This window comes from Rhinatrema bivittatum, chromosome 2, assembly GCF_901001135.1.
Source record: "Rhinatrema bivittatum chromosome 2, aRhiBiv1.1, whole genome shotgun sequence".
Classification (NCBI taxonomy): Eukaryota; Metazoa; Chordata; class Amphibia; order Gymnophiona; family Rhinatrematidae; genus Rhinatrema; species Rhinatrema bivittatum.
In genome coordinates, this window is record NC_042616.1 from 564680588 (window position 1) to 564704272 (window position 23685).

The window sequence follows — 23685 nt, forward strand, 5'->3', positions numbered from 1 at the left end:
TCTATGAACATTTCTGAATTATTGGAAATATCACTAGAATCAGAAATAAAAGAGAGAAGGGCAATATTAATATCATTTGCATTTGAATCTGATAGGAATTATATTTTGAAATTGTTCTTAAGAAATAGATTAGTCCCCTTTTATGGTGCTCAAATTTGGATATACCCTGATGTGGTAAATTAACCCAGCAACGTAGGAAGGAATTCCTTGGAATGAGAGAAAATATTCTTAGTTTAGGGGCCTGATTTGTCTTAAAATATCCTAGTAAATGCTGTGAAAGATTCCAAAATAATAATTATGTTTTCTTTGAGCCCGAGCAACTGAAGGCTTTTCTGATAGGAAACTCTCAGGATCCCGGAGATGGAGTGACTCAATAGAATTATGGTAGCTCACCTATCTTTTTCTTGTTAATTAAATGAAATACCTGTTTTTTCGCTCTGTATTCTTATGCCCCCCCCATATTCTTCTATCTAGGTATAAACTTCAGATAACTAATGATTTATTTAGGAAGGTATATTATGAAAGCTGAAACTATGTGAAGATATTGTACCGTATTTCTATTCAGAAATGTATTTTCTGTATATATTTTGAAATTTGAAAATTAAAAATTAAAAAAAAAAATAGCTTCTTTCATCTCATGTTTTATCCATACCAACAACTGTTTGGCCTTCCTTCCACCTTTCTTACTCCTAGATTTATCAAAATGCTATTAATATAGCGGAAATAGGTCCCGTGATAAAAAGGAGCATGGTAAGGCTAATTACCCTACTCCTGCATTGCATAGGCAATCTCCACAAGGTGCGATACATTTATTGCACCTATGCTATTTTTCACTTTGCTCACTGATTAGTACATCAGAGATGTATAGAGAGAGAGAGAGAGAGACTTCCTACTGAACCATGCATTGCGGAGAAACTATCTGCTTTCACCTATGTTCTAGTTTAAAAGCTGTTCTATCTCCTTTTTAAAGGTTAGCGCCAGCAGCCTGGTTCAAACCTGGTTAAGGTGAAAACCTTCCCTTTAGAAAAGACTCCCCTTCCCAAAAGGTTCCCCAGTTCCTTAAAAAACTGAATCCCTCTTCCTTGTACCATTGTTTCATCCATGCATTGAGACTCCATAGCTCTGACTGACTCTATGGACCTGCACATGAATCAGGAAGCATTTCATAGAATTCTACTCTAGAGGTTCTGGATTTCATCTTTCTACCTAAAATCCTAAATTTGGCTTCCAAAACCTCCCTACCACATTTCCTTTGTCAATGGTGCCCATATGTACCTTGATAGCTGGCTCCTCCCCAGCACTGTCTAAAATCCTATCTAGGTAATGCATGAGGTCTGCCACCTTTGCATCTGGCAAGCATACTACTAGGGAATTCTCATATCCACAAGGCACCCAGCTCTCTACATTCCTAATAATTGAATCACCAACTATTATAGCCAAACTAACCCTTTCCTCCTGGGCAGTAGCCCTGGGAGATGCATCCTCAGTGTAAGAAAACAATGCATCACCTGGAGAGCAGGTTTTTGCTACAGGATCACTTCCTGCTGCACCAGATTATAATCTCTGACCAGGATACTTTCTTCCTCCAAGGAAGCATGAAGGTTTCCATACTGGATTTGAGACTTGGTTACTATGTCCCTGAGGGTCTCATCTATATACCTCTCTTTTTGCCTCAGCAACTCCAAATCTACCACTCTAGCCTCCAGAGATTGGACTCATTCTCTGAGATCCAGGATGTCTTTCCACTGGGTGCACACATACAATCTCTCACCGGCAGGTAAAAAATCATGTATGTGACACTCAATTCAGAAGAATGGAATGCCCCCCCTCCCCCTTACTGCTGGATTGCTGCCTTCATCTTAATTTTGTTGAGTTTTTAGTTAAGCTTAGGTTGCTTAGAGAGTAGGAATTTGAAAATAAGAGTCTTTTAAATGTATTTGTATATTCACTATTAATCTGTTAGTGACATGCAATGGGATAATGAAAGGCTGGTGCTTTATCTGTGTTTTAGATAAAAGGCAGATTTTGATTTTTAATGTGAAAATGTTTGCTGACTAAAAATCTCTGAAATAGCTACTCTTTCCTCTACTTTATCTTTACTGTGCCTCTGCTACTGACATGCCTGTTTACGCACCCGAGCTATCAGCATCTCCTTCATGAATATGAGATACTGGGAAAGGATGGCAAGATTCCCTTTCATATGTAGATCACAAAGTGTAGAAAACATGCATTGTATGATTTGTTTTCTGTCAGAGGTTTCAGTCTCTCTTGCACCTGTTATTACTAGGAGTCCAGAAACTGTAACATCTCTGCTTCTGATTGCCTCTTGTGCAGGGAAGACCTTTAAATTTTCCTATAGAGTATTCACTATAGGAATGACTTCAATCAGGTAGGCGCTTCTAGAACTCAGATCCTCCATGGTTTCAGGATTTCCATCAATTACCTCTTTACTTCACAATCATGATGCACCATGGGGCAATCCACACCAATCTCTGATTTCAGAGACAGATCAAGAAGGGGTGTCTACTGCTACACTAACCTTTGCAACATTATATAAGTGGAATTCCAATGGATGTCAAAATCTTTGATCACACGCTTGTGAAGCATTCCAAATTCTTAATGCTATTCACAGAGATTATTTCTTCCCTTTACACTTCTATGGAAATGCCCTACTATTTTCCTGCACCTCTCCATCAGGTCATTCAGGAATAGATATGCATGGTCCTTCAGTCCCAGTCTTAGGGCAATTCTCACTACCAAATGCAGTAAGTGTGCAAAGCAATGGATCCCCAGAAAGCTGCCATCTTTGTTATGGTCCCAGGCCATGCCCCGGGACCTATACTCACCATGCGGCTGGTCTGGCCGCAGGAACGCCTTCCTTCCGGCCTCCAAGGCCAAAGACGCAGCCCTCAGTGGCGTTCTCCCTGCAAGGGAGATGCCGGCACCGATCCGTGGCTGGCCCTGCCACCTAGGCACGCGCATGCGCCAGGGGCTCTGTCTTAAAGGGGCCAGCGCGGGAAAAACCCGGGAACAGCCCCTGATGATGTCAGACACAGCCGGGCCATTTAAACCCGGCAGCTGCAGCATTACCTCACCTTGCAACGAGGTTCCTCTGCTCCCCAGAGTGTCAAGTTGCTGCTTGTTCTGAGTATTGACTCCGTCTTCTGATTCCTGGCTTCTGACCCAGGCTCTGTCCACGACTCCGCTTCAGCTTGATCCATTGGCTTCTGACTCCTTCTTCTGATTCCTGGCTTCTGACCCAGCTTTGTTCCTGGACTCCGACTTTGGCTTCTTCCATCTCCTCAGGTATCCGGCACCCATTGGGCCCAAAGGTTCTCCTAACTCCCAGCGGCTCGGGCTCTCACGGGCTCCTCCCGGGGGAGCTGCGGGCTTCCGAGGGAGAAGACTCTTCCGTCTCCTGGGCTCAGCAGTCCTCTTTATCCACCTCGCCGGACGCTGCCCGGATCCTTGGTCGCATTGGGTCCCACCTAAGTCCAAGAGGCCCGGGTCCCTATGGGCTCCTCCTGGGGGGACCTCGAGCTTCCAGTGGTAAAATCCTCTCCAGGATCTCTTCAGTGCCTCCTCCCAGCTGTGATGCTTTCTGTGGGTTCCCACAGCATTCTATCCACTGTCCCAGCTGGCCCAAGGGTCCACGGCCGTAACAGTTTGCAAGCCATGGACCCGACGGACCTAGCAGGCTTGAAAGCCATCGTGGGTATTGCCCAGAGGCTGCAACAGCAGCAGCAAACTTGCCTCGACTCCCTGATGGTGACAGTGCAGGGATTAGCCGACCATGTTGGCGGAACCACTGCTTCCACTTCCTCGGTACCGGGAGCTGGGACCAGTTCTGGATCTACAGTACCCATACAGATGCCAGTACCCTCGCGGTTCTCGGGAGATGCGAAGCTTTGCCGAGGGTTCCTGAACCAGTGCTATATTTGATTTAACCTCCTCCCGCTTCAGTTTCCGACAGACCGGGTCAAGAGAAGCTTTATTATCTCCCTGTTGGACAGGAGACCCCTGGCATGGGCCTCCAACCTCTGGGAGCGCCAGGACTCCCGCCTAGACAACATGATAGAGTTTGTCACTGCCTTTCGGTGGGTCTTTGGGTCCTCCTGCAGACCCACTGCCGCAACAGAACTGCTCCAGCTGTGTCAGGGTAACTGGCCTTTGACGGAGCACGCCATGGACTTCCAGACTCTTGCCGCCGAATTGAATTGGGGAAGTGACAGCTTGCACGGTATCTTCTTGGAAAGTCTCTCCCCAAGACTTCAGGATGAATTGGCGGCCAGAGATCTCCTGGACGACTTGAACGATCTCATTGATCTAGTGGGCCACGTGGACCACTGCATCCAATTCCAGTTCTGGGAGAGGAGATCGGCCCCTAGGCCTAGGACCTGTGGAACCACTCCTTCCCGAAGCGGGAGTTCTCCATCTGCCTCTCTGGGGGCTCAAGATCCCAAACCCATGTAGGTAGGCTGGGGGCCTATCTCTCAAGAGGAGAGGAGAAGACGTCAGTCCCTGGACCTGTGCCTGTATTGCACTGGCAAGGGCCACTTCCTTGCCCACTGTAGCGAGTGTCTGGGAAACGCTCGGACCTAGGGACAGTCGGGGAGATAACCCTAGGTCACACCACCTCTGCCTCCCCGTGCACCGTCCCGGTGACCTTACTCCTTCCTGAAGGAGAGGTCTATACGCTACCCCTGATCGACTCTGGAGTCGGGGAAAACTTCATCCTCAAGGATTTGGTTCAGCAACTCCAGATTGCGGATCAACCTCAAAGGCCGCTGCTCCGGCTGTCCTCCATTCAGGGTAGACTCCTTCCAGGAACCATCGATACCCGTACCAGGCCCCTCACGTTATGCACCGGTATTTTGCACATGGAGGCGATTTCATTCCTCATCCTGGAGAGGTCTATGCACCCGGTCATCTTGGGACTACCTTGGCTGTGGAAGCACGCTCCTGTAATCTCGTGGGATACCTTCCAGGTGATGTTCTGGGGGCCATTGTGCTTCAACTCTTGTTTGGTCGGCAATCCTCGACCACCGGTACCTCTCCTGACGACTTCATTGGCCTTGCCTCCACCTTACCAAGACTACCTTGATGTCTTTTCCAAAGAAAAGGCAGAGATCCTCCCGGAGCACCGCCCTTTCGACTGTGCGATCAATTTGCTCCCGGGCACCACGCTGCCACAGGGATGGGTATACCCATTGTCCCTTCCAGAGATGCAAGCCATGTCTGCATATATCTGGGAGAACCTGGACCGAGGATTCATTTGACCCTCCAAATCTCCGGCTGGAGCTGGGTTCTTTGTAGCGAAGAAGGATGGGTCCCTCCGACTTTGCATAGATTACCGGGGCTTGAACAGCATCACCCGGCGGGACCGGTATCCGTTACCCTTCATTCCTGAACTTCTTGACCATCTACAGGGAGCCAAAATATTTACCAAGCTTGACCTTCGTGGGGCGTACAATCTAGTGCGTATCCGTCCTGGGGACGATTGGAAGACTGCTTTCAATATCCGGGACGGACATTACGAATACTTGGTAATGCCTTTTGGGCTATGTAATGCTTCAGCAGTCTTCCAACACCTCATGAATGAGGTGCTTCGAGAAATGCTCAACTCTTCCATCATTGTCTACCTAGATGATGTACTAATCTATTCTAAGGATCTGAAGGCTCATCGTTAACATGTAAGGCAAGTACTGCAGATTCTGAGGAAGAACCATTTGTTAGCGAAATTTGAGAAATGCCTCTTCGAGCAAGAGTCACTCCCTTTCTTGGGTTACATCGTTTCAGCTACGGGGTTCCGGATGGACCCAAAAAAGGTATCCACCATCCGAGACTGGCCTCAACCCATATGAGTAAAGGCGCTTCAACGATTCTTAGGATTTGCTAACTTTTATAGGCAATTCATCCCGCATTACTCCACCAAGGTGGCTCCTCTAACAGCACTTACAAGGAAAGGGGCAGACGCAAAAAAGTGGTCGTCAGAAGCATGCCAGGCCTTTGTGGTCCTAAAAGAAGCCTTTACGAAGATACCTGCCTCCACCACCCATATCCCCAATGCCAGTTCGTGGTGGAGGTCGACACCTCCAACATGGCGGTTGGGGCTGTCCTGAGCCAACTATCTGGCAATGGTAAAGCACTGCCGTGCTCCTACTTCTCCAGGAAATTTTCACCTGCAGAACGAAACTACGGTATCGGGGACAAAGAACTCCTGGCCAACCTACAACTGGCCAACCTCCTGGCCAACCTACAACTAAAACATTTCTTATACGCCGACGACGTACAAATCTTGATACCCATCAAAGAAACCATCTCTAAAACCCTCAAATACTGGGAAAACTGCCTACAAGAGATCAACCAACTCCTCGCTAACCTAAACCTGATTCTAAACTCGGCCAAAACAGAACTCCTCCTCATCTCCCCTGAAAATAGCAACTCCCCACACTCTGCAACAGTTAACACCATTGCTACACATGCAAGAGACCTAGGGGTAGTAATAGACAAACACCTGAACCTAAAAGCATTTATAAACAATACAACCAGGAACTGCTTCTACAAGCTGCAGGTAATCAAGAGAATGAAACCACTACTACACTTTCATGACTTCAGAACAGTCTTGCAATCAGTAATTTTCTCCAAGATGGACTACTGCAATTCAATATTGCTAGGTCTCCCAGCCTCATACATAAAACCACTTCAGATGCTACAGAACGCGGCAGCCAGAATTCTGACAAATTCCAGAAGAAGAGACCACATCTCGCCAATTCTATCTAATCTTCACTGGCTGCCAATACACTACAGAATCCTACACAAGTCCATCACCATCATCCACAAATCCATCCACTCACAAGCCCCTCTCAACCTCCAAATCCCCCTCAGAATGCACTCATCATCCAGACCTATCAGAGACGCCTACAAAGGCTCCCTGACCGTTCCTCCAACTAAATCTACACTCCATAAGGCACTCAGAGACCGGGCCTTTTCTACAGCGGGCCCCTCTCTTTGGAATACCTTACCACCGGACCTTAGACTTGAACCCTGCTTACCAACATTCAAAAAAAAACTTAAGACTTGTCTATTCAGGCAAGCCTTTCCGGAGTCAAATATCCATTGAGAGACCTCACTGCACAATGTTAATATCCATAAAGAGACATCACTGCACAATGTAAATAAGTTACCTCTGTAAATTTTTACGCTACTATCCTTATTTCCTTCCTCTCCCAGTTCTACAACCTTGTTTTATTGTAACTTTTGCTTCCGTTGCACTTGTTAAAAGAACAGTTTTTGCACCCCCTGTTATATGTAAACCGGCATGATATGATCTTATCATGAATGCCGGTATAGAAAAACCTTAAATAAATAAATAAATAAATAAAGATGGCCTTCGAAGAATTGTGCCAGTGACCAGAGGGGGCCCAGCACCCAGTGATTGTGTATACGGACCACAAAAACCTAGAGTACCTGTGCCGCACCCAGCGCCTCAATCCCCGGCAGACCCAGGTGTTCCTGTTCTTTAGCCAGTTTGATTTTGTCCTTCGCTACCAACCGGCCTCCAAGAATATCCGGGCGGACGCCCTGTCCCACACCGCTGAGACCGAGGATACTCCAACATCACCCCAATATATCCTTGAACCTACCAAGGTACTCCTCGCTGCTTCCAAGGTGGCTCCCGCTGGCAAAACTGTAGTGCCTACTCGCCTGCGTAGAAAAGTGCTAACATGGGCCCATGATTCACTGACTGCAGGACACCCAGGAGTAGCACGGACCCTGAAATTATTCACCGAGTTTTACTGGTGGCCACAAGTCAAGAAGGATGTCCACAGCTACGTCTGTTCTTGCCCTACGTGTGCCAGGCAGAAACCCCGCATGGATGCACTTGGGGACTCCTTCAGCCCCTACCCATTCCAACCGAGCCCTGGACCCACCTGTCCCCTGATTTTATTGTGGATTTACCTGTCTCCGAAAGAAAGACCGTAATCTGGGTCACAGTCGACAGGTTCTCGAAGATGGCCCATTTTGTACTGCTTGCTAAGTTACCCTTGGCATCAGAGCTGGCAGGTCTTTTCACGCAACATGTCTTCCGCCTGCATGGGCTCCCTCTGCATATAGCCTCTGATCGGGGCCCTCAGTTTATGGCAAAATACTGGAAAGCCTTCTGCAGGAAGTTCGGGGTGAAACTCGATCTGACCACAAGACAATGGCCTGGCTGAACACACTAATCGGTCCCTTAAGACCTTCCTTCGGGCCTTCATGGGAGACCTCCAAAATGATTGGGTCGCCTTGTTACCCTGGGCAGAATTTTCGTACAACCACCATAAACACTCGGTTACCAGCCTATCTCCATTCCAGGTGGTTTACGGGAAGATCCTTCAGCCTCCCTTGCCAATACCTCTGATGGTGCCATCGCCCGCAGTGCAGCTCAATGCTCGACAACTGCGCAACCTCTGGAGCTCTACCCAAGAAAAACTCCGGTTGGCGTCTGCCAAGGCAAAGAAGTACGCCGACAAACTACGGTACCCGGCCCCCATCCTCATCCTGGGGAGCAAAGTCTGACTGAGCACTAGGAATATCTGTTTACGGGTTCCGTCCATGCGCCTGGCCCCCAGGTATATTGGTCCATTTATGGTGGCGGAGTGAGTAGGGGCTGTGTCCTACCGGCTATGACTACCGTCCACTTTATGGATTCACAACGTGTTCCACGTTTCCCTGCTTAAGCCTGTAGTGCTCTCCACCTTTCATGACAAACCTCCAGAACCCACTGCCACTGAAGCTGAGACCGACGGCACCTACACGGTGAAGGATGTTCTGGACGTTCGATTCCACTGCTGCCGGTGGGAATACCTCCTCTCATGGGAGGGGTATGGCCCAGAGGAGAATTCCTGGGAGCCTTCTTCTAATATCTTGGATAAAAACCTCTTTCGCCAGTTCCATGTGGATCACCCAAGTAAACCCAGGCCTCCAGGGAGGGGGCGTAAGAGGGGGGGTACTGTTACGGTTCCGGGCCGTGTCCCCGGACCTGCACTCACCACGCGGCTGGTCTGGCCGCAGGAACGCCTTCCTTCTGGCCTTCAAGGCTGAAGATGCGGCCCTCCACAGTGTTCTCCCTGCAAGGGAGATGCCGGCGCCGATCCATGGCTGGCCCCACCCCCTAGGCGCACGCGCACGCCGGGGGCTCTGTCTTAAAGGGGCCAGCACGGGAAAAACCCGGGAACAGCCCCTGATGATGTCAGATGCTGCCGGGCCATTTAAATTCGGCAGCTGCAGCATTACCTCACCTTGCAATGAGGTTTCTCTGCTCCCCAGAGTGTCTAGTTGCTGCTTTTTCTGAGTATTGACTCCGTCTTCTGATTCCTGGCTTCTGACCCCGGCTCCGTCCACAACTCCACTTCAGCTTGATCCATTGGCTTCTGACTCCGTCTTCTGATTCCTGGCTTCTGACACGGCTTCGTTACTGGACTCCAACTTTGGCTTCTTCCACCTCCTCACGTATCTGGCACCCGTTGGCCCCAAAGGTTCTCCTAAATCCCAGCAGCTCGGGCTCTCACGGGCTCCTCCTGGGGGAGCCGCGGGTTTCCGAGGTGAAGACATTTCCATCTCGTGGGCCCAGCCGTCCTCTTCGTCTACCTTGCCGGACGCTGCACGGATCCTTGGTCACATAGGGTCCCACCTAAGTCCAAGAGGCCCTGGTCCCTACGGGCTCCTCCTGGGGGACCTCGGGCTTCCAGTGGTGAAGTCCTCTCCAGGATCTGTTCAGCGCCGCCTCCCGGCTGTGACGCTTTCTGTGGGTTCCCACAGCATTCCATCCACTGTCCGAGCTGGCCCAAGAGTCCACGACCGTAATGATCTTCTATTGCCTTTGCCATATTTGCATCACTCATTCACGAAGAAGACTAACTGAAGACTCCTACCTCTTGATATAGCTTCCAACCCTCTAGCATCTCTCTTATGGCAGAAAGAATATTGCACAATGTATGGCAGCTTTCAATCCATTGTGCAGGAAAACCCACCTGTATCCTGAAGCTCCATCCTTGCTAGAGATTCTGCCTGCCCCTGCTTAAGCTATATCTCACTAGTGTGCCATCAGTAAGAGGTAAGCATGCATAGCATTCATAGTAGTCCAGGTATAATTGATGACATGCATGCTACTTCTCTCTACCTTAGCCAGCTGCGCTTGAAAATGACTATGACCTTCCTGCTAAATATACTCCTGATGGGGACTTTGAAACTGGAGGTTTACTCATGCCGCAGATACTTTAAGCTCATGTTTTCCACTACCAGCAAAATTGGTCTATAAGAGCAATCATTTCCCCCAATGTTCTTCATTACTATTTTAGTTCCTATTTTCCTTTTAACAAAGGATGATACTATAGAACACCTCCCCATTTCATATATGTAGGTTTGTTGCTGAAGGCACATGGAATACACATCCTGGCTTGTCACCTGACTTTTGGAATGGGCTGTAGGGTCAGTTTGTAGGAAAGTATTCCCTTTTTAACCCTTTGCTCTGGCTTTTACTTTGATTGGCTGAAGGCTAGTACTGCATTCTTCCTGATATCAGTTCTTATGGTACTGTTTATCCAAGTGATACTGCATTCCAGCATTTGTCAGATGCCCCACTTTTTTTCCTTGCCTGATACCTTTTCTGCAGTGGGGGATGATGATGGAACTACAGTTGAGATAGAGGGTGGACATTGAGGAAGAATGCCAAGGGCATCACTTTTGCTCCCTACCTGCCTGCTCTTCATGAGGATTGCTTCTTTCATCATCATCATCATCATCATCATCATTATCATCATCATCTAACTCACCCTTCTGTAAACTGGAGGTTAAGATACATTTTTTTTACAGCTCCAAAACTGCTGTTCATAGTCTTAATGGATTAATTTGTCTCTGTGTCTCTTTGGTTTCCAAACTGAGTAGTCATTTTTCAAATGTCTCACATCTATGCAGTGACAACATACCTTGGGTTGAGACTGCCAATCAGCTGTACCTCATTCTTAGTAGGTATATCTCTCTTTACTGGGCTATGCCTGTGCACAAACTTTTCTCCATGCTGTGTGACGATTTATTGCTTTCTTGGGGTATTTTTTTTCTATTAGTCTATCATCCTACAGCAAGAACAGTTTGAAAATAGTGTTTCTATATCTCTCTCCTCTATCTCTCTCTCATGCAGAGCTGCCTTTTTGTTACATTCTTTTTCTCCTTTAGTCCCTCTTTTTTGCATACAAATGTATCTATGGTTTCTTTTCCACATACCACAATGTTAGTTCATATTCTTGTCTATTGTCTAGTTCATGTATGAGGATATCATAGGAATCAGATAAGCTTCACATTAATATTGTATACTCATGAACATCTTTTAAATCCTCCCTATATGTCAATCTCTCTGTAATTTCTAACATAGAATTAATGTATTCTGGCACTCTTTCAGCCTTGGACTGTATTAATTTGCCAACAAGTAACAGTTTGCTGTTCAAATTATACCTCTTTTACAATCTCTTCAGATTTTCATATAAATAAATAAATATATATAACAAAATATATATATACTTATTTATTTATTTATTTATTTATTTATATGAACAATATATATAGATAGATAGATAGATATCTCATGGTGGTACACCTGAGGATGTGTTTCCTATATCCACTTTCATGTTGCGTGCGCACTATCACTTTGTGGCTGTATTCTTTGCTCATTTTAACTCTCCTCACAATGTCTTGATTACTACTATGAAATGTTTTACAGATTTGCATTACTGTATGTTAATGACCTCTCACCTGTAACACACTGAACTCAGGGCTGGAAAAGTATGGAACAAATAAATGATTATGATGATTACTAATTGTTGATCATCAACAATAAGAGAAATTATACTTTTTTGCATGCATATTTTTGTCATCATAGTCTGATGCATTTTCAGTAGGTCTTTACATACATATCATAACCCATAATATATATTTATTCAGCAGAATTTCTATCTTAAATGTCCATATTTGATAATTGCTTGCATTTGGTTACAGATGCTGATGGGTCTATGCTAAAAGCCATGCTTTCTGAGTTAATTGTTTTGTTTTATTATTATATTTTGTTATATTTAGTTTCTTTGTGGTTACTAGGGATGTGCAGAGGGACGCCATAAGTTGCATTCATGATTCGGATTCGTCGGGTAGCAGATACATTACATTCGGCCTTATGGCGCCCCGATGCGTTAATATGAGAAAATTCTATTCGTGTCCCAGCTAAATTAAAATTAACTACAACCCCCCACCCTTCTGACCCCCCCAAGACTTACCAAAACTCCCTGGTGGTCCAGCAGGGGGTCTGGAACCCATCCCCTACACTCTCACACCCTTGGTGCTGGTTTCATCATGGTGCCGATGGCCTTTGACACAGGGGCTACTGGTGCCATTGGTCAGCCCCTGTCACATGGTTATCAGCACCATCTTGTGCTCCTACCATGTGACAGGGACTGACCAATGGCACCGGTAGCCCCTGTGACAAAGACTATTGGTGCCATGATGAAACTGGCACCGAGGGTGTGAGAGTGTAAGGGATGGGTCTTGGACCCCCTGCTGGACCACCAGGGAGTTTTGGTAAGTCTTGGGGGGGGGGGGGGGTCAGAAGGGTGGGGGTTGTAGTTAATTTTAATTTAGCTGGGACATGAATAGAAATCGCTGGTGTGCAGGAGGTTGCTCTGGGACCCCCAGGGATGTTTGGCCAGCTTGGAGGGCCTCCAGACATCCACTTTGAATACTGGCAGTAGATTGCCTTTGCCCTTGCTATGTCACAGGGGCTGACTGTTAGTACCTGTGACATAGAGAGGGCAAAGGTGATTGGTGCCATTTTGAGTATTGGCATCAGATGGCTGATGTGCAGGAGGTTGCTCCCAGACCCCTGCTGGACTTTTGGCAAGTCTTGTGGGGGAGAGAGAGAGAGACTAGCCATAATGTCCTCTCCCTAGATAGGTATTTGTATCCCTATGGGAGGCCCACCTAGTAACTCGAGGTGAGGTTTAGGCATTAATGTAGTGGGTTAGGGGCAACTTTGACATTTAACGTGAGACGTACGAACAGAACAGTGGTCTCTTGTGAAGATTTGATGACCTACAGAGAGAGGAAACTCACCCAAAGATGAGATTTGTGCAATGTTCCCTCCACCTTGCTTGTTACCCAGGTAGAGAGTCCATCAAGCTAGGTGGAGAGAACCTTGCACAAATATCATCTTGGATTGAGTTTCCTCACTCCGAAGGTCATCAAATCTTCACCAGAGACCACTGTTCTGTTCGTACATCTCACGTTAAATGTCAAAGTTGCCCCTAACCCCCTACATTAATGCCTGAACCTCACCTCGAGTTACTAGGTGGGCCTCCCATAGGGATACAAATACCTATCTAGGGAGAGGATACTATGCTTAGTCTCTCTCTCTCTCTCTCTCTCTCTCTCTCTCTCTCTCTCTCTCTCTCTCTCTCTCTCTCTCTCTCTCTCTCTCGTTAAATACAACAGGTATGGCACTCATCACAAAGCCTGAAAATGCTATCACAATTTCTCTTAACATAGGTATTTAACACAAATTGCAATAAACTGTATATTAGCATAAAACACATCCCTATTGCATGCAATACTTATCTCATTTTGATAAATCCAGACCTAACTTTGCTATCTGAAAAAATCATTGAATATGAACCTCACTGTTAAGTTTCAGAAATTGTAGATGGATTTCCCATGGACAGCTTCAGACAATGCTTACCAGGAAACTCCAACCTTTAAAAAAAAATCTATCAAATATTCACCCAATAATCTTGCATAAACCTAATGCTAATCTTCCAAAATTTGGTACAGAGACAATTATTCACACATCTTTTGATAGATTTTTCTCAGGACCTCTTCATGTTTTCTTCTGATCTGTACTTATATTCTGCAGGTAAATTATAGATTTTGAACCAGTTAAATTGATCTTTGACATTTCTTCTTGTTCATAGCTTTTGCAGATCCTTATTTTTAGATAGAATCATGATATCATAGGGTTTAACAACTCTGGATAGCAAAGGGCCACCAACAGTTTTGGTTTTCAAAATAACCAAATTGAATATTCAGGAAACACATTTGTATTAGGAAACATGTTAGTATGAATATCCTTGGATAGGTTACTTTGAAAAACAAATCTTTTTTGCAGACTTCCTGAAATTTCAGAACTATTAGTATAAATGTGTAACCTATCATTAAAATCATCTGATGTACCTGAAGTTTGGAAGATGGTCAATGTAACCCCTATATTTTAAAAAGGATCCAGGGGTGATCCAGGAAACTATAAACTGGTGAGCCTGGCTTCTATGCCAGGAAAAATCATGGAAACTGTTATGAAGTATAAAATCACAAAATATTTATTTATTTATGTATTTATTTATTTATTTATTTATTTATTCTTTTCCTTTGCCAACATTCATGACCCATCATATCACATCGGTTTACATGAAACACAAGAGAAATATATCGAACAGGGAGTGAAAACTTGGTCAGTAACGGAGTATTAACATTTTTGCAACCATTTAGAGCAGGGGTCGGGAACCCATGGCTCGCGAGCCAGATATGGCTCTTTTGAGGGCTGCATCTGGCTCGCAGACAAGTGTCGCCATACTTCGCGGTTCCCCGCTGACCCAGCTGCTCCCTGGTCCTCCGCCGCCCGGGCTTAAAATGCTGTCAGCCCGGGCGGAACGCGGCAGGACAGCTGGAGTCAGCGGCACCGGCGTGCTCTCTTCTCCTCCCCCCCCCCCCCCCGCGGCCCGGAAGGGGAAGTGGAGAGCATCGGGTGCCTGCGCGGGAAGAAGAGACCACACTAGCGTGGTCTCTTCTTCCGCGCAGGCACCCGATGCTCACCACTTCCTCTTCCGGGCCGCGGGGGGGGGGGGAGGAGAAGAGAGCACGCCGACTGGAGTCATCCGGGTGCCTGCGCGGGAGTCATCGGGTGTCAGCCGGGTGCCAGCGCTGGAGTCATCGCGCAGGCACCCGATGCTCTCCACTTCCTCTTCCGGGCCGCGGGAAGAAGAGAGCACGCCGGTGCTCTCTTCTTCCCGCGGCCCGGAAGAGGAAGTGGAGAGCATCGGGTGCCTGCGCGGGAAGAAGACTGCAGCGCGGCTCGGAGGAAAATGAAAATCTTCAACCGCGGCCGATGGGACTCCGCCTTCGCCTCCGCGAGGGCTGAAAATGAAGGAGGTTAGCGTTGGGAGGTGGCTGCTGCTGCCGCGAGTTCCCGGGGGGGAGAGTGAATGAGCGAGCAAGCATGTGTGTTTGAGATCCTGTGTGTGTGAGTGAGAGATTGCATGTATGTGAATGATTGATTGAGAGCCTGTATATGTGAAAGAGAGTATGTCTGTGATTGAGATTCTGCCTGTGAGAGAGAGAGCATGAATGTAAGTTTACCATTGGGAACCTGTATGTGTAAGTTTGTAATTGAAAACCTGTTTGTTTGAAAGAGTATGTGTGTATGATTGAGATCCTTTGTGTGTGAGAGAGATCATGTGTATGTATGATTAAGAGCCTGTGTGTATAAGTAAGAGAGAGATCATGTGTGTCTGTGTCTGATTGACAGCTGGTTTAGGTGATGGAGCATGTGAGTATGTGATTGAGAGCCTGTGTGTAAATGAGAGAGAGAGACCATGTGTGTCTGTGTGATTGAGAGCTGATTTAGGTGATGGAGCATGTGAGTATGTGATTGAGAGCCTGTGTTTAAATGAGAGAGAGAGACCATGTGTGTCTGTGTGTGATTGAGAGCTGATTTAGGTGAGGGAGCATGTGAGTATGTGATTGAGAGCCTGTGTGTAAATGAGAGAAAGAGAGGACATGTTTGTAAGCATGTGAATGAGAGTCTGTGTGTGAGAGAAAAAGACAGCATGTATTTATGTGATTGAAAGCCTGTGTGTGTGTAAGCGTGAAAAGATAGACAGCATGTGTGTAAATGTGTAATTAAGACCCTATATAAGTGAGAGAGAAAAAACATTTGTATATGTGAGTGACTGAGAGCATGTGTGTATAGGTGTGTCATTGAGAGCCAGTGTGAGAGAGAGCGCTGGTATGTGACTGAGAGAGGAGAAAGTTCCAAGCAAACCACCCCACCTCCTGCTAATTCAGAACAATCTCAGGACACCTGGATATCAAACGTTCCCAGGTATGCAGAGCAAAAAAAATTTTGTATCCTTATTATTTTTCATTACTTTATTATTTTTTCATTACTGGATCTTTGTGTCTGCTATTTTGAAATATTTTGTTGGTATCTGGAAATGTTTTATATGAGTTTTTAATTATTGGATATTCCACTCATCAGCTGTTTCGAAATATGTTCTTTTTGTTAGTACAGTTTTACTGCTGATGATTTTATATTTCTTGATTTGTTTTATAAGGATGTGTGATGTTTCTTTTTTCCTTTGTTACACTGCATACAGAGACTCTGGCTTGTTGCAGTTTCCAATTCAGTTTTTGTCTGCATGCTTCTTGTTATGCGTTTTGGTCTCTTTATTCTATGTTAGGTGAGGGACAGCACGTGATTCAGGTGAGGTTTTCTGCTGGCGTGTAGTTTCTGTGTAGGACTCTATAGCAGCCTGACTTGGTCCGTTTTCCTAATAGGAGATGTATTGGTGTCTTAAGGCCTGGTGTAATATTTTCAGAGACTTATTGTACTTTAAAAGTGTGATCTTACATAAAATGCACACATTTACTTGTATTTAGTTTTAAACATATTGTATGGCTCTCATGGAATTACATTTTAAAATATGTGGCGTTTATGGCTCTCTCAGCCAAAAAGGTTCCTGACCCCTGATTTAGAGTATAACAATTATGAACAAAACCTAGGGTGGGGAAAAGTAGTGGGTAACAGGGGAGATGGCGAGGAAGGGCTACTTGGGATCGAGGGATAAAAGCAGTATAAAATATAACAATATTAAGATATAAAGATATAGCAATATAAAACAATATAAAAATGGCATAACCACTATAGCAATAAAACGATATAACTTATATCTTCTGAGTCTTAAGTATCCAGGGCTGAGGAATCACTGGGTGGGGGGGGGGGTAAGAGGGGGCCTTGCAGTGAGGAGGGTGAGGACAGGGTACCCTGGACAGGGGAGGGTGTGGAGGGGGGAAGGGTAGCACGTGGGTTGACAGAAACATGGTTTGATAGACATGGTTTGATGGGATACAGCCAACATGAATTTACCCAAGGGAAGTGTTGCCTCACAAATCTCATATATTGTTTTGAAGGGGTGAATAAACATGTGGACAAAGATGAACCAATAGATGTAGTTTATTTGGATTTTCAGAAGGCATTCGACAATGTCCCACATGAGAGGCTTCGAAGAAAACTAAAATGTCATGGGGCAGGAGGCAATGTCCTTTTGTGGATTGCAAGTTGATTAAAAGACAGGAAACAGAGAGTAGGATTAAATTGTCAGTTTTTACAGTGGAAATAGTAAACTGTGGAGTAGCTCATGGATTTGTACTTGAACCGATGCCTTTTAATATATTTATAAATGATCTGGAAAGGGGTACGATGAGTGAGGTGATCAGATTTGCGGATGACACAAAATTATGCAGAATAGTTAAATCTCAAGTGGATTGTGATAAATTGCAGAGGACCTTGTGGGACTGGAAGATTGGGCTTCCAAATGGCAGATGAAATTTAATGTGGACAAGTGCAAGGTGATGCATATAGGGAAAAATAACCCTTGTTGTAGTTACACAATGTTTGGTTTTATCTTAGGAGTTACCATCCAGGATAGAGATCTAGGCATCATAGTGGATAATATTTTGAAATTGTCAGCCCAGTGTGCTTTGGCAATCAAAAAGGCAAACAGAATGTTAGGAATTATTAAGAAAGGAATGGAAAATAAAACGGAGGATGTCATAATGTCTCTGTATTGCTCCATGGTGAGGGAAAGGCTAAAAAATTTAGGGCTGTTCAGTTTGGAGAAGAGACGACTGAGGGGCGATATGATAGAAATCTACAAAATCATGAAAGGACTTGAACAAGTTAATGAAAATCTGTTATTTATTCTCTCAGATAATAGAAGGACCAGGGGACACTCAATGAAGTTAGCAAGTAGCTCATTTAAAACAAATTGAAGAAAATTCTTTTTCATTCAGTACATAGTTTTTTTTTTGTTTTGTTTTTTGCCAGAGGATGTGATTACAGCAGTCAATGTAACTGGGTTTAAAAATGGTTTGGATAAGTTTCTAGAAGATAAATCCATAAACTTCTATTACGGTAATTAATAAGCAATAGTAGCTTGTGATCTATCTAATGTTTGGGTACTTGCCAGGTACTTATGACTTGGATTGGCCATTGTTGGAAACAGGATACTGGGCTTGATGACCATTGGTCTGACCCAGTATGGCATTTCTTGTGTTCTTATATTCCTATGTTCTCTTCTGCAGAAGATCCTATTTAAAACTTATTTGTTCTATGGAATCAGAACAACTCTAGGTAATCAGCTTATTTAAGCAAACGGAACTGCAATTATTTCTTATTTTTTCTTTATAACACCAATGCACCTTTAATGAATTCATATGGAATAACATTTCTTTATGATTCTTGACCCCCTGATATTTCAACATTCATAAATACTAGAATATCATGTCCCTCGCAGTACTGAATCATATTATTTTGAGTTATAATACACTTTCCCCCCTAACCTTCCCCAGATCAACACATATATTGAACCCAAAGAGCTGTAATTTAGTATAATGATCTCACAAAGATTGTAATGAGATGTGATATTCTGCATTGTTTGCAGTTTTTAATGTGCTTCACACCTTTTGTGTAAGGATGATAAAATACAATTGCAGCAGAAATAGAAACTCAAATTATCTTATTTTTCACTACATAAAAATACATCTTTGTCATCTTCTTCCATTCCTGAACTGAAAGACCTGCTTGAAAATGCTTTAAAGCAGAACTTTCCAATAAGATCATCTGGTTCAGAAAGCTGCTGTCAGAATAGGTGCTCCATTCTTCTGTTATCGTTTTACTCATAAAGGAAAAGTTTGCAGCACAGCTATTTATCTCCTACTATTTCAATAGATTTTACAAGAGTCTGAGAACTCTGTCTCAGCTGAAATATGCCGCCAAAGCCAGAGGGAGGCAATGGCCTGGCTGGGATGGCAAAGTCAGCTGCGGTCAGCAGCTCTCTAATTCTACTTATTATTTGCCCTTGTCGCATGAAACTATGATGTCTTTACAAAGTATCATCAACCAAGAAGTTGATCCCTCATTTTCTACTGGCTTTTTGACCTTAAAAGAAGTTTGATGTTTGAAAATGTCTTATCCTGTAACACCTGTATTTTAAAAAATATTTTCTCTCCAATACATGAAAGATTAACTAATCCTCCAAGCAGACCTATTGTTTCAGGCACAGACTCCCTATTAAAGCCTCTGTCCAAACGTTTAGATTGTTCCACAGTTACCATCTATTATTAGAGATTTACAAAACATGATTGATCAATTAGAGAACATATTGTGCAACACCACTGTTTTTTTTTATTAGTGACACGTGATATGGAGGCTTTAGACATTCAGGTTAAAGCACCGTCCTTAAGTTTTTAACTTGTACACTCTATGGTAAAATTTTTTACCGGCCTATCTTCTTTCCAGCTTGTTACAAGCTTCCAAGTTCGCTCCCCCTGTTGATTGTAACTTTGACTTATTCCTACTTATTGTTATCTTTCGTTTACGTGAATCTGTTACTCTAGTTTTTCCCTTTGTTAAATTGTAAACCGATCAGATATGGTAAATTTACTATGAAGGTCGGTATAAAAAAACTGTTAAATAAAAAAAAAAAAAATATTAACATTTCACAACATTGAGCCACATCTTTTTAGTAGTTCTGACAGAACTGGTTTTGACAATTATTTTTTTGCTTTTAACAAGCAATTCTATCAATAAATCTATGGAATGGTGATGTAAATAATTATGCCGCCAAATTTAGCGAATGTGTATATGGGCATCTTTGAAGAATCATGGCATCTGAATTATCCATATATGGAACAACTTGTAATTTGGAAACATTAGTCCTGATTTTCAAAAGCATTTACACACTTAAATATAGGGTTTTCACATGTAAATGCACATTATGCCTATAAGTGGGATTTTGAAAATTGCTAAAAAAGTATGCCATTGAATTGTCCATAAGATTTACCTACATAAGTGCACTTTATGACCGTAACTTTGATACCAGAGAGTGGGCGCACACGTATGTGAGCATGCCAGCCCGCGCCAAAGGACGCAGCCTTATTATAACAAACATGCGCATTAGGGCATAATGTATAAAATAAACTGTACACACATAAATGTGTGCAAAATTTTTCATGTGCATGCAAATGCCATCTCTACCGCGTAAGTAGTTGGATTTAGGAGACATGCGCACTGATACAAATATCAATTTCCCCAATTTGTTACCCATTTGCCAAGGAAAGGGATAGGACTTCCTAACCCCCCTAGTTAAATAGCCTCCCTTTTCTCCTGTTATCACGAACCCTTAAAACCTTGCTGACTAGCCTAGAATTTTTTATTTTATTACTTGCATGCCATCCATAGCAGTAGTAAAGTTACATGGCAGGGGAACCCAGCACACACTTATTCGCATTTTATGTTAAAGCCCTGGAATGTCCATGCTCTTCCCATGCCTTGCCCAGACCATGCCCATTCTCTACCCCTTTTTACAACTTATTTGTGCATGTACCAGAAGATATGCATGTACTCAGGGCATCTTTTAATATCCATGCTGCATACCCCAGCCAGACATACTCACATATCTCCTGGTTTTGGCACACACCAGGCTTTTAAAATTCACCCCATCCCCTATACATGGAAATCGCTTTTGAAAATTGTTACAATAGTATGTTAAATTTACATTTATTTATTTATTTATTTGTAGAGTTTTATATACCGTTATTCGGTAGAGCCATCATAACGGTTTACAAAATTTGCAATTATCATACAAAATATGCAATTAGCATACAATCAAATGGAGTTAACATGGTAGTTGGGAACAGTAGAGTATTGTGAACAGTAAACATTTTTTCTTAGTAGTTGAATAACAGAATAGTGAGGAGAACATTTTCAATGAACTTAATGAATCAAGTGAGAGAGCAGGGAGGGGTGAAAAAGGAGGGTACATCAGGAGAACATGAAGAGGAGGATTATGCTTGCGAGTTCTGTTGAGGGCTGGGATGATCAGGTGTCAGATAGTTAGAATAGAGTTTGCGGAATAAAAATGTTTTTAGGTCTTTTTTAAATGTTTTCAGGATGTGCTGGATCCTCAGTTCTTTGGGTAGGGTGTTCCAAATTTTGGGGGAGGCAATGGAAAATGCTCTTTCTCGTGTAGTTGAAAGATGAGCGTCTCTTAAGGTGGGGATGTTTAAGAATCCTGAGTTGTTAGAGCGTAGGTTTCTTTGTGGGTTTTGGGGGGTTATGTTAAAGCCTTTTAGTCCACAAAGATCATCATTTAGGATTTTATGAATGATGGTCATTGATTTGTAGGTAATTCGTGCAGAAATAGGTAGCCAGTGAAGAGAGGATAAAATGGGTGTTATGTGTTCATTTCTTTTTTTTTGTGTAAGGATTCTGGCAGCTGAATTCTGCAGTATTTGGAGTGGTTTGAGGGATGATGAAGGGATTCCAATAAGTAATGAGTTGCAGTAATCGAAGGTGGAGAAAATAAGCAGCTGCAGGATGGTTCTGAAGTCAGAAGGGTTGAGAAATGGCTTTAAATGTCTTACAGTTAGTAGCTTGTGGTATCCTTCTTTTGTTTTATTTACTATGTGGGATTTGAAAGAGAGATCAGCATCGATGGTAACTCCAAGGTTCCTGGTATGGGTGGTAGGGATTATTGTTATCATTTGTTTATCTAGTATTGTCAGGGGTGGTGGAGTTGGATTGGGTTTTTTATCCATGAGTATGATTTCAGTTTTGTCAAAGTTGATTATGTTTCAGGGAGTTTAGTAGATGCTTGATTGAGATAAGTATATCTAACTCCTAATTACATGTCTAACTCCTTTGAAAATTCACCTGTTATGGAAGAATACACATTCAATTTGAAGCTTTTCTTGAATGGTTCAGTCATTTGGACTCTAATTTAAAATATACTGCTATTTATCATGATACTTGCATTTCTATTTTGTATTTTATTATTACCAAAACTTCTAATGGGTTTGAGACCATACTATTTCACCAATTGATGGACTGCAATAAGCTTGTTAACGTCTGATAGTGCTCATCCTCAATCTCTAAAGCAAATGTTTGCCAGTCTGCTAGATTTTTAGGCTCTGCAGACTTGCTCTTCTTTATCAGAGTTTCAGGCACAAGTTAAACTTTCTGTATGTCTAAATGTTTTTTTGACATGAGGTTATCCATGACCTAGTATACAAAAGGCTTATTGTATAGCCAGTAGGGGTGTGCATTCGGATTGACCGCATTAGTAAAACGCAACTCATATTTTTTTTTTACTTAAAAAATTGATTCGACATAAACGATCGGATTTCCCACATATCGAACTTGCCGGGAATCACGTGACGTCGCGTCTGAGTGACGCGGCGCCACGTGATTCCCGGCGAGTTCGCGCCGGATGGCTCGTTCGGCCCAAAAAGAACTTTTGGCCAGCTTGGGGGGGCCTCCTGACCCCCCCCAAGCTGGCCAAAAGTTCTTTTTGGGCCGAACGAGCCGTCCGGCGCGAACGAGCCGGGAATCACGTGACGCCGCGTCACTCGACGTGCCACCGACGTCACATGCTTCTCGCCAAGGATTGCAGAAATGACGTCCTCACTCCTCGCTCGATCACCAGGGAGTTGTGGTAAGTCTGGGGGGGGGGATTAAGGAGGGTGAGGGGGTTTAAATTTTTTTTTTTGCACATATGTACATATACCCAACTCATTGGATTTTTTTTATGTCCATATTGGCTGCAAGTGGGACCCCCTTTCGGACATAAAAAATATGAACATAAAATTTTGCTCTGCACATCCCTAATAGCCAGATATAGGAGTAGATTTTCAAAGATGCACGTGCGCCTATATAATGGCTCGCGCAGCTGTACACATAGCAGGCAGCATGTAATTTACATAGTTCATGCATCTGTGTGTGCACTATGCAAAATACACGCAAGTTTCAGACATGTTTTGTGCATGTCCATCATTTGTAGCTTGCGCAAGTATACTTGTGCGCCCCATGTAATCATGTGTGTGACAATGTGCATGCTAACGCGAGGGCGGGACTTCCACTCCACTTCAAAATAGCTGGCAGGGGGAGGCAGCCAAATTTCATCACCAGGGACGTCAAACTGCTGGCATCCCTGGTGGTGGAGAAGGAACACCGCATGTTTCCGGTGAGAGGCTGGAGGATGGATTTCCCTCGGCCGAGGAGGGCCTGGAGGCAGCTCCAGGCAAAATTCAATCACACTGCTTCACACCCCCGTGGGATAAGTAGACAGTCTTTACTACTGCAGATGGGGATGGACCCACAAAACAAGACGGTAACCATTCCAGGAAAGCCACGGGAATGGAAAAACAAAAACCAGACCGATGCCTTGGAAAGGATTTTATTCAATTATTATTGAAATGCCTGACTCTGGCCAAAGTCGTTTGGATGCCATATGTCTTAAACCCATACATTTTGGTCTTTTAGAATCAGTTACA